Source organism: Mandrillus leucophaeus, unplaced genomic scaffold, assembly GCF_000951045.1.
Source record: "Mandrillus leucophaeus isolate KB7577 unplaced genomic scaffold, Mleu.le_1.0 Scaffold1257, whole genome shotgun sequence".
In the NCBI taxonomy this organism is placed as follows: domain Eukaryota; kingdom Metazoa; phylum Chordata; class Mammalia; order Primates; family Cercopithecidae; genus Mandrillus; species Mandrillus leucophaeus.
Window position 1 is genome coordinate 117,377 of NW_012100954.1, and position 9,264 is coordinate 126,640.

Below are 9,264 nucleotides of genomic sequence, written 5' to 3' on the forward strand. Positions count from 1 at the left end.
AAAAAAAAAGAAGTTTGTCCTTCTAGTAGTTTCAGTGCTTTAGTCAACAACACGAAGTATGTTGAAGTCTAGTTTTATCTATACTATCTCAGCATTAAGCTGCTAGAGCACAGGAAATGATCTAAAAGTACAGTGATCAGACAGTGATTAAATAAATTATGGCACATGCATAAAATGGAATGCGATACAGCTTCTTAAAACGATGCTTTGGAAAATTCTGAATGTCATGGAAAAATGCTTGGGATAAATATCATGTAAACAAGGTAGGATCAAAATTATGAATAAAATATTACTCCAGCATGTAAATATGTATCTTACCCATGAATAAGGTAACAGTTATCTTTGGTAATATTACGGATAGTTTTTATTGTATTTTGTATATGCTTTTTCATTTTATACATTTTCCAAAATTAAATATGCATTACTTTTTAATTTAAAAATATTTACCAAAAAATATATCAGAGTTGAGGAATAAAACCAGAATGAATTAGAAGAGTGGTTTGTATGTACTCCTTAAATAAATTAATGTCTCAAGAAGATGGTCAAGGCCATCTCATCTCATCTCCCATTGTACCCCTTCCATAGATTCTGTGCTCTGCCTGCCCCTTCCCTACACATGAACTGGACCCTTTTGCCTCCATGCTTTTGCCTACAAGACTTCCTCTTTCTGGAATACACTTTCCCTTCCTTTTGAGGCACTAAAGTATATTTTCAAGGCTCTTCACAAGTCTTACTCATCCAGGATGATGTTCTTAACTCTCTGGGTTCTAGTTCTCCTGCTGCACTTATAATTGAACCAATCACAATCTGTGAAATGCCTGCCAGTCTTACCAAAACAAAATGTGAGCCCTTAGAGGACCTGAATCTCACATTATTCATCTTTATAATTATTCATTATTCACTCCCTTCACTTCTAGAACACAGCCTGGTGCACAGTAGCCCTCAATAAATATTTGCTCAACTCTGGTAAAATCATCCTCAGCAAATAGGACTGGGATGCATGAGTGGGATGCCTTCGGATTAACATATGGAGTTTTCGGTGCAATCAAAAGGGCATTAGTTTAAGCTATTTTACTTCTTCAAAGGAAATTATTATGTAGTAGACTTAAGAACATAAGTGTTAGTCTTTAAAATTTTGGCCTACAGTGACTAGTATAAAACAAGAAGGATCACCTGGCCAACATAGTGAAAATCCATCTCTACAAAAAAAAAAAAAAAAGTTAGCTGGGCATGGTGGCAGGTGCCTGTAATCCTAGCTACTTGGGAGGCTGAGTCTGGAGAACTGCTTGAACCTGGGAGGTGGAGACTGCAGTGAGCTGAGATTGCACCACTGCACACCAGCCCGGGCGACAGTGTGAGACTCCATCTCAAAACAAAACAAAACAAAACAAAACAAAACAAAACAAAAAAAGAAAGCCAAGAAGGAAAATAAAACACCAAGGAGACAGGCCTGAAAGACTAAGCTACCATTTTTTTTTTTTTTTTGGTTGTTCAAAGAACATGATATACACTGACATATGTCATTTTATTTTCACATAAGCAATACTTTCTTTCAGAATAAATAACAATTACTGGTTTGAAATTTTCATTGGGACTTAAAGATAAGTTGTAAATATTAAATTAAATTTGTCTCACCTTTTAATTGGAACTATTTTAAATATAACACATAAATATAGTTGTAATTCACAATGATAAAATTAAGCACTCTATGCTTCTAATTTCCTATGGAAGTTGATTATAAAACAGAAATACTTTCTGTTAAGTCACCTTTATTTATTCCCCAGTGAAATGTTCTTTCTAAACTATGAAGGTAACCTCTGTAATTCTTTCCACTCTAATATCTCCCATGACTACAGATCAAAAGAAATTCACTTAACTAGGAAAGTGAAACTTGTTAGTTTCAAGAATAATTAATGATAAATACTACTACGCTGGCTGTAAATTTTTCTACCCACATATTTAATTTCATGTTATATTGAAGAAAATAGAGTCATAGTACCTGTTAACAAGACAAATTCCTGGAGGTAATTAAAATAGTTATAGTCACACTAACTGTGACAGAGATTGTTAATGGTTCACAGAAATCTATTTTCTCTTCCTTGTTGGCACACAGCTAGACTACATGAGTTTCAGAAAGTGGAATATGGGTGGTCAGAGATTTTAGAAAGCAGATGTGGCACTGCCAGTCTCTTACTATTCTGCTGGTTGGATAGAATTAACAAGATCATCGGGAAGAGGGGAAGGGTGGGAGAGAGTTTGAGACTCTAAAATGTCTGCCAATCAGAAACACTTACTTTGGGCAGTTACATGAAAAATAAACTTCTATTGTATTTGTCATAATACATTTTGGCTCTATTTAATATTGCTGCCAAAACTTCCCTATCTAAGAACTAGTAAAGGAATCCAGTGAAGCTGCAGTGTACAAAATAAACATACAAAAATCAGTTGCATTTCTATACACTAACGGCAAACTAACTGAAAAAGAAATTAAGAAAACAATAGCATTTACGATAGCATCAAAAAGAATAAAAAACTTAGGTAAAAATTTAACCAAGTAAGTAAAGGATCTGTACACTAAAAACTATAAAACATAATGAAATTAATTAAAGTAGACATAAATAAATGGAAAGATATCCTAAGTTCATGGATTGGAAGGCTTAACATTGTTACAATGCCAATGCTACCCAAAACAATCTACAGAGCCAATGTATTCCTATCAAAATTCCAATGGCATTTTTCACAGAAATAAAATTCGAAATTCTGAAATTCATATACAACCACAAAAGATCCAGGATAGCCAAAGAAATTTTAAACAAGAGGAACAAAGCTAGAAGTATCTGATTTCAAATTCTATTACAAAAATAGCAATCAAAAAAGCATGGTACTGGCATAGAAACAGACACACAGACCAAGGGAACAGAATAGGAGAGTCAAGAAATAAACCCACATATACATGGTCAACTTTCAACAAGGATGCCAAGAATATACAAGGGGAAAGGAAAGTCTCTTCAAAAATGATGTGGAGAAAACTGGATATTCACACACAAAAGAATGAAAGCGTAAAGAACTCAAATCAACCTAAAATTTAAAAATTAACTCAAAACTAAAAAAATAAAAATACAATGACTACATACCTATCCAAATAACTTGAAATTGGGATCTTGAAGAGATATCTGCACTCTCATATTCACTGCAGCATTATTAAAATAGCCAAACTAGGATTACAGACACATGCCACCACACCAGGTTATTTCATTTCATTTCATTTCATTTCATTTCATTTCATTTCATTTTATTTTATTTTATTTTATTTTATTTTTTGTATTATTCGGGAGGCCTAGGCAGGAAAATTGCTTGAACCTGGGAGGCAGAGATTACAAAGAGCTGAGACCATGCCAGTGCACTCCAGCCTGGGCGACAGAGTGAGACTCCATCTCTAAATAAATAAATAAATAAATAGTCAAGTTATGGGAACAACTTAGATGTCCACCAAAGAATGAACAGATAAGGAAATTGTGGTATATACATACAATGAAATACTATACAACATTAAAAAGGAAGAAAATTCTGTTATTTGTGACAACATGGATGGACCAGGAAGGTGTAACATATGGTGAAATAAGTCAGACACAGAAAGATAAGTGCTGTATAATCTCACTTATATGTAGAATGTAAAATAGCCAAACTCATAGAAGCAAGGTAGAATGGTGTTTTCCAGCAGCTGAGATTAGGAGAAAGGGGAAAGTGATAGTTAAACTGTACGAAGTTTCAATTATGCAAGATAAGTAAGTTCTGGATATCTACTATACAGCATAGTATCTACAGCTAACAATACTCTCTTTTATATCTAAGAGAGTAGATCTTATGTTAAAGGGTTCTTACCAACAAACGAGTACAAAAAGCAATAAAATTGTAAAGAGGCAAAAGAAAACTTTGGGAGGTGATGAATATGTTGATGGTACTGACAGTTTCACAGGTATATATGTATCCCTAAACTCATCAAGATGTAGACATTGATTATGTACAGCTTTTTATCTATCAAGCATACCTCAATGAAGTGGTTTAAAAATACTCCCCTAATTCAATACTATACCCTATGTAAACTATCTAAAATCTACATCTTTTATGCATCCATGCATAGAAAATCCAGGTATCATTTGTTGTGTATCCTGTTTTCTGATTTATTCACCCTTAAATACAGATGTTAATTTTTCCAGATGCATATATAATATATACATCATGTGCATTCACATTTACATTAATTTATTCACTCATGAGAATCTGCTAATTGGTAGGCCTTGAGGATACATGCGTGAAGAAAGTTCATTAACAGTCAGAGAGACAGATCTGCATAGCAGGAGTAAACTTGATGTATTAATATGTGTGCTTCCTTGTATTTCCCATTCTCTCTCCTCTCTCAATGGCCTTCTCCTCTCCCAAGTGCCTTCTGCCCCTCCTTCAGAACCTACCCTCAGTTCACACAGAGAATAGCAACAAAAACTGGAAAATTCATAGAATTCTAAGTGGATATAGTGGTTGTGTTTGGAAAAATCAGGAAGTGGTTTGATGAGGAGATGATGTGAGGTCCATGTAAATATCTGGAAGATAATTCTAAGGTAGTATAGATAAGGCCTAGCGCCCAACTTGGACAGAAGGAGCCCACAGTGGCTTTTTAAAGAACCACCAAGTAATAACTAAAGCAAATGAAACCAAAAGCTTTTATTACTCATAAGATAAAGCACTCTCTCATAACATTGCCTACTAGAATTCCCTCAGAGAACATGAAATTCTCCTGGACACACAAACTGAAGGAACTCAGAGAAACACGGGTCATACATGTAGACATTCCTAGGTATGGTCCCAGAAAAATGACTGGTCTGGCTGCTAAGCATGGGGAGTTCCCATTGCAGCTACTAGACATATTACTGCTAATGTGGTATCTGTGATGTCTGGGATGCAAAGTAAGGCAAATTTTACAAAGATCACTTAATTAGAATATTTAGGTAGTTTGCTCATTGCATGTAATTTAATAACATTTTCAGGTACAGAAAACATAAATTTTTCTGAAAGATTAGTGGAACTAAAGGTTTAATTGGTAACTTTGGATTGCTTTCCTTCTTCATTCTTCAATATTATGGAGGAGATGAATAATATCCTTGTAGCCTGTTGTTTTTAAAGATGATACTAAAATTAAAGTCCTATAATCATCTTTTAGAAGGGTTTCTAAGCCTTAAAGTGCTAAAAACCTCCACATATTTTCTTTAAAATAATCATTTCTTTTTGTCTGACTGGTAAGTTCAAACTTTCCACTCAGACTGTATTTATTGAATTTCACAGAAAACTTCAATTACACGTCTCTTGCAATGAAGATAATTATACTAAAGTTTTACATTAGATTGTTTCTTTTTCCAGATTTTAGGGGGAAAAGAAAGACATACTAATATTTATCTTATTATTACTACCAGCTCTTACCATGTTACATAGAATTCTCCACAAAGAAAGCATATACCAAATGATTTTTAGTATGTGATGTTAAGACTATAAGAACAAAAAGAAACCAGTTACTTGTGTTTACATTTTGAGGAAACTATCCCAAAGCCCCACATTAATAATAGCACTCTCTCTTTCAATGTCTTAAAGTTATTGCTATGACTTTCAGATTTTATTTTTCCATAGGCCAAGGATCCCAACTCTGCCATAAAATATGACCTATAATTTGGAACTCTCATCTCTGAGATTTTATTTGGTCAGCTTCTATTATCTACCCTATTTATCTCTCTATTTCAATTGGACTCTGCAGAGTTGGTTAAAGGTGAACATTTCCTACAAATAAGTCTCTTCATCTCTATCTCCCAGGTTGATTCATGACCTAATATAACCTTTGACCCTAAGAAAGTAGATTTCTAAAAGAATAACTGCTAGTTTTAGACTGCTGTTTGGCTTCATATCTACAGCCAGGCAACATGCTTAAATATACCAAATAATTTCCACCTTTGCAAATATGTGAAGTGCTGCTCTCCTAATTTTTTTAAAAGAAGAATCAAAACAATCATTTCTATAACCCAGTATAATGCAATACATTTTAAAAAGGGCAAATATATAGTGAACTATGAACCATGAATGCTTAAAATAGGTAGAATAATATATGTTTGAAGTGATGGATATTCCAATTACCCTGATTTGATCAGTATGCATTGTATATGAGTATCAAAAATCACATGTACCCCCAAATATGCACAACTATAATATATCAATGAAACAAAGAGACAAAAAGGGTGTTTTTGAAAGTAAATCATGAAGTAATACTATTGAGGACAATGAATTGGACATTGTGAGAATATAGGATTTAAATGTTCCAAACTAAAGAGACTGCTCATTTCCATCAACACACACAAACACACACACGCACACGCGGACACATCTGTGCATTTAAGTTAATTTGCACATGCTGGTTTCACCCAAATATGATGTAGTAAAGCACAAATATTTTAGGGCTTAATTAGCCTCTAATATGGTAGGAGTACTAGCAAAACAGGACAGACTTCAGATTGCAGATATCATGTACCGTGTGTAAGAAACTACCTTATGCTGATAGTCGCTACTGGCATATTACTATATTATCATGAGGAATCTGCAGAATGGACTCCAAACTTGAGCTATAAAATAATGTAGCCTTCTGATTATAGAGATTTTAGAAAAATTGCACATTTGAAAACTTTGAGTGGATGCCACTTTGTTCACAGGTGGCAGACCCACAAATGGAGCCATAGTGTGTTAAGATATCTACTTATACATGGATCTCTAACCAGCCTGAATAATTGTCAACTAATATTAGAGGTCATGGTGAGAATAAATCAAATATAAAACAGAAAAACAATACAGTACATACTGTATGATTATGCTTACATAAATGCTAGGAATGCAAAGTAACACACAGTGACAGAAAGTAAATCAGGGGTTGTCCAGGCTTAGGGGAGAGGGAGTTGGAATGAGGCCTTGCAAAGGGACACTATGAAAATTTTGGTGATAATGGATATGTTCGCTATTTTGATTGTGATGATGATGCCATGGATGTACAACACATATTAAAACTATCAAACTTTACACTTTAAATATGTGGGGCTTATTGTATGTCAATTTCAATTTTCAAAAGCTATTAAAACATGTAATAAAAATGTATTCCCAATTTTATGCACATATTCAACACAATGGTCAGAAACTGGTCTCTGATGATTTACTGGTGTATGACTGTAAACAACTAAAGAACTTCCAGATACTTAAGGTAACAAATTGTCCTTTCCAAAAGAGCCAGAATTAGCCTTCAGTTACAGGAAGTGGGAGGACTGAGGAGGGAGACTTGGTGTGAAGCAAGACTGTGTGTGTTTGGAAACTCAGGTATTAAAATGGGGAGTTACTTAACAGGAACACAATAGTTTAGTACACATCAATAAAGAAAAATTTCACAGACACAGGTTTAGAAACACAAGTGGGTAGCCTCCTTTTAGAATGGGGAAGCCATGTGCTGGAGGAAGACATACTCCAACTATGAATAATAACTGAACTCAGAATGTTTGTCATGCAGTCATTCTTTGTAGATGATGCTGACAGCAAAGATAACTGAGTGGAAGGTCTGGAGCACCCAAGTCAGAACTGGTTGGGGTTCAGGTGGAGGGGTCTGTGAACAGCAGTCTACTCAACCTGTTTGGAAATCAATTAACCTAGTTGTGGAAAGTAGGGTCTTGTGAGGGCTGGAAGGTCAGACTCAGTTTGAGTTGGAATCTGTTTTCCCTCTGAATACAGTGCTTACAGGTTCATTAGGCATCTTCTGACATAAGTAACTGGCTTTATAGCTATTTTGGTGTGGCTTACCATCTCCAACTCTCTTTTCGAGGTCATGCTCCTAGAGTGGGGAGTATTTCTTATGAGTCTTTGATCCTTCATATTGCTGACAATAAACATTGAGTGGAAGAATAAAATTAGTGTTAGTAGGCTTTCCTAAAGCTCATTAGCCCTGTTCCCCAACTGACACCATCATCTACTTCAAAGACCTACTGCTAGCAACGGAATCAGCTGCCAAGTCCACTAAGTGAGGAGTGGACACTGGAGTCTCAGAATTGAATCATAATAACCTTTCAACCCATGATAGATTTCAGGCCCACTGTATTAAAAGTTGCAGAGACCAGCATGACAGCAGGCCAAGAAAAGTGAACTCAATCCCCCAATTCAGAAAGCTCCTTGGGATTTCCTGCTGTGTGATTTGACATGACTGAGTTTCTGAAAAGGCCATCTAAGCAGGAGACAAATTCAGCAGCAAATCTGCCTGGCGATGGATAACATAATATTTATCTTTCATTCCCTGCTTCCCTTATTTTATCAATGGGGGATTGATTAAAGAGAGGATGTCTAGGCACCAGGCACCAGGGAACTGGGAAATAAAGCTATGAAGGCTCACAGGCTTTAGGCACACACATACCCAAGGTGCATGCTGCCTTCAGGTCCACTCTGTCAAGCACAGCAGTTAGAAAGCAAGTACCAATCTGGACTATTGATAACTTACCAAAGTAAGCTCTTGAGCTTCTTTGGCTTGCATAATACATAAGAGAAGGGAGGGGTACAATCTCTTTAATTTGATGATGCTAATCCAGCACAGCTGGCATGATACAACGGAAAATAAGGTCTGTGCAGTTTACTTCAGGGTTTTAAAAATCCAGTCCATTCAGAAAAATATTATTAGAGTCTAATAAGTTCCAAATACCATGTTGGGCACTGTGGGTGCAGCAACAAATGAGCTAGTCTCTGTTCCAGGAAAGCAGGTGCTTACCCAGAAGGGCTGATTTGAAATCTTAAGTGGGACAGAAAGATAGGAAGGGCTTGTCCTTGGGGTTGAGGGAGTGTGTGAGATCAAGATCTATGAGCAGCATGCAGGGATGAAACAAACAATAAACCCAGCACCCAAATGGCAATCTTAGTAGGTCATCAGTCCAGTGGTACTAGAAATAGGGTGAGAAGCCAGATATAGGATCACCTAAGCTGAGAAATCAGAGGAAGTGGAAATCAACCTGGAGCAATTCCTATATCTAAAGAAACAGACACTGGCACTTTAATAGCAAGCTGGGCCTCCTTCATGTATGTGAGGGGCTTTGTTAAAGGTACTAACCCAGCTAAGATCCAGCTCTCCAGCAGCTAGTTCAGGGATATAAACATGTTAACAAATTCCTAGAAATGAATTTTCAGAAATTATAACAGAGTCTGTACTCTGCCAGA

The 9,264-nt window shown here is 35.8% G+C and overlaps 1 protein-coding gene across 6 annotated transcripts in view; it reads right to left on the reverse strand.

The window, feature by feature from the left end:
- The window catches only part of NELL2 (NEL-like 2 (chicken)), a 422,942-nt gene that overhangs the window by 41,881 nt on the left and 371,797 nt on the right, over window positions 1-9,264 (reverse strand). The gene's annotated exons all lie outside the window — the stretch shown is intronic.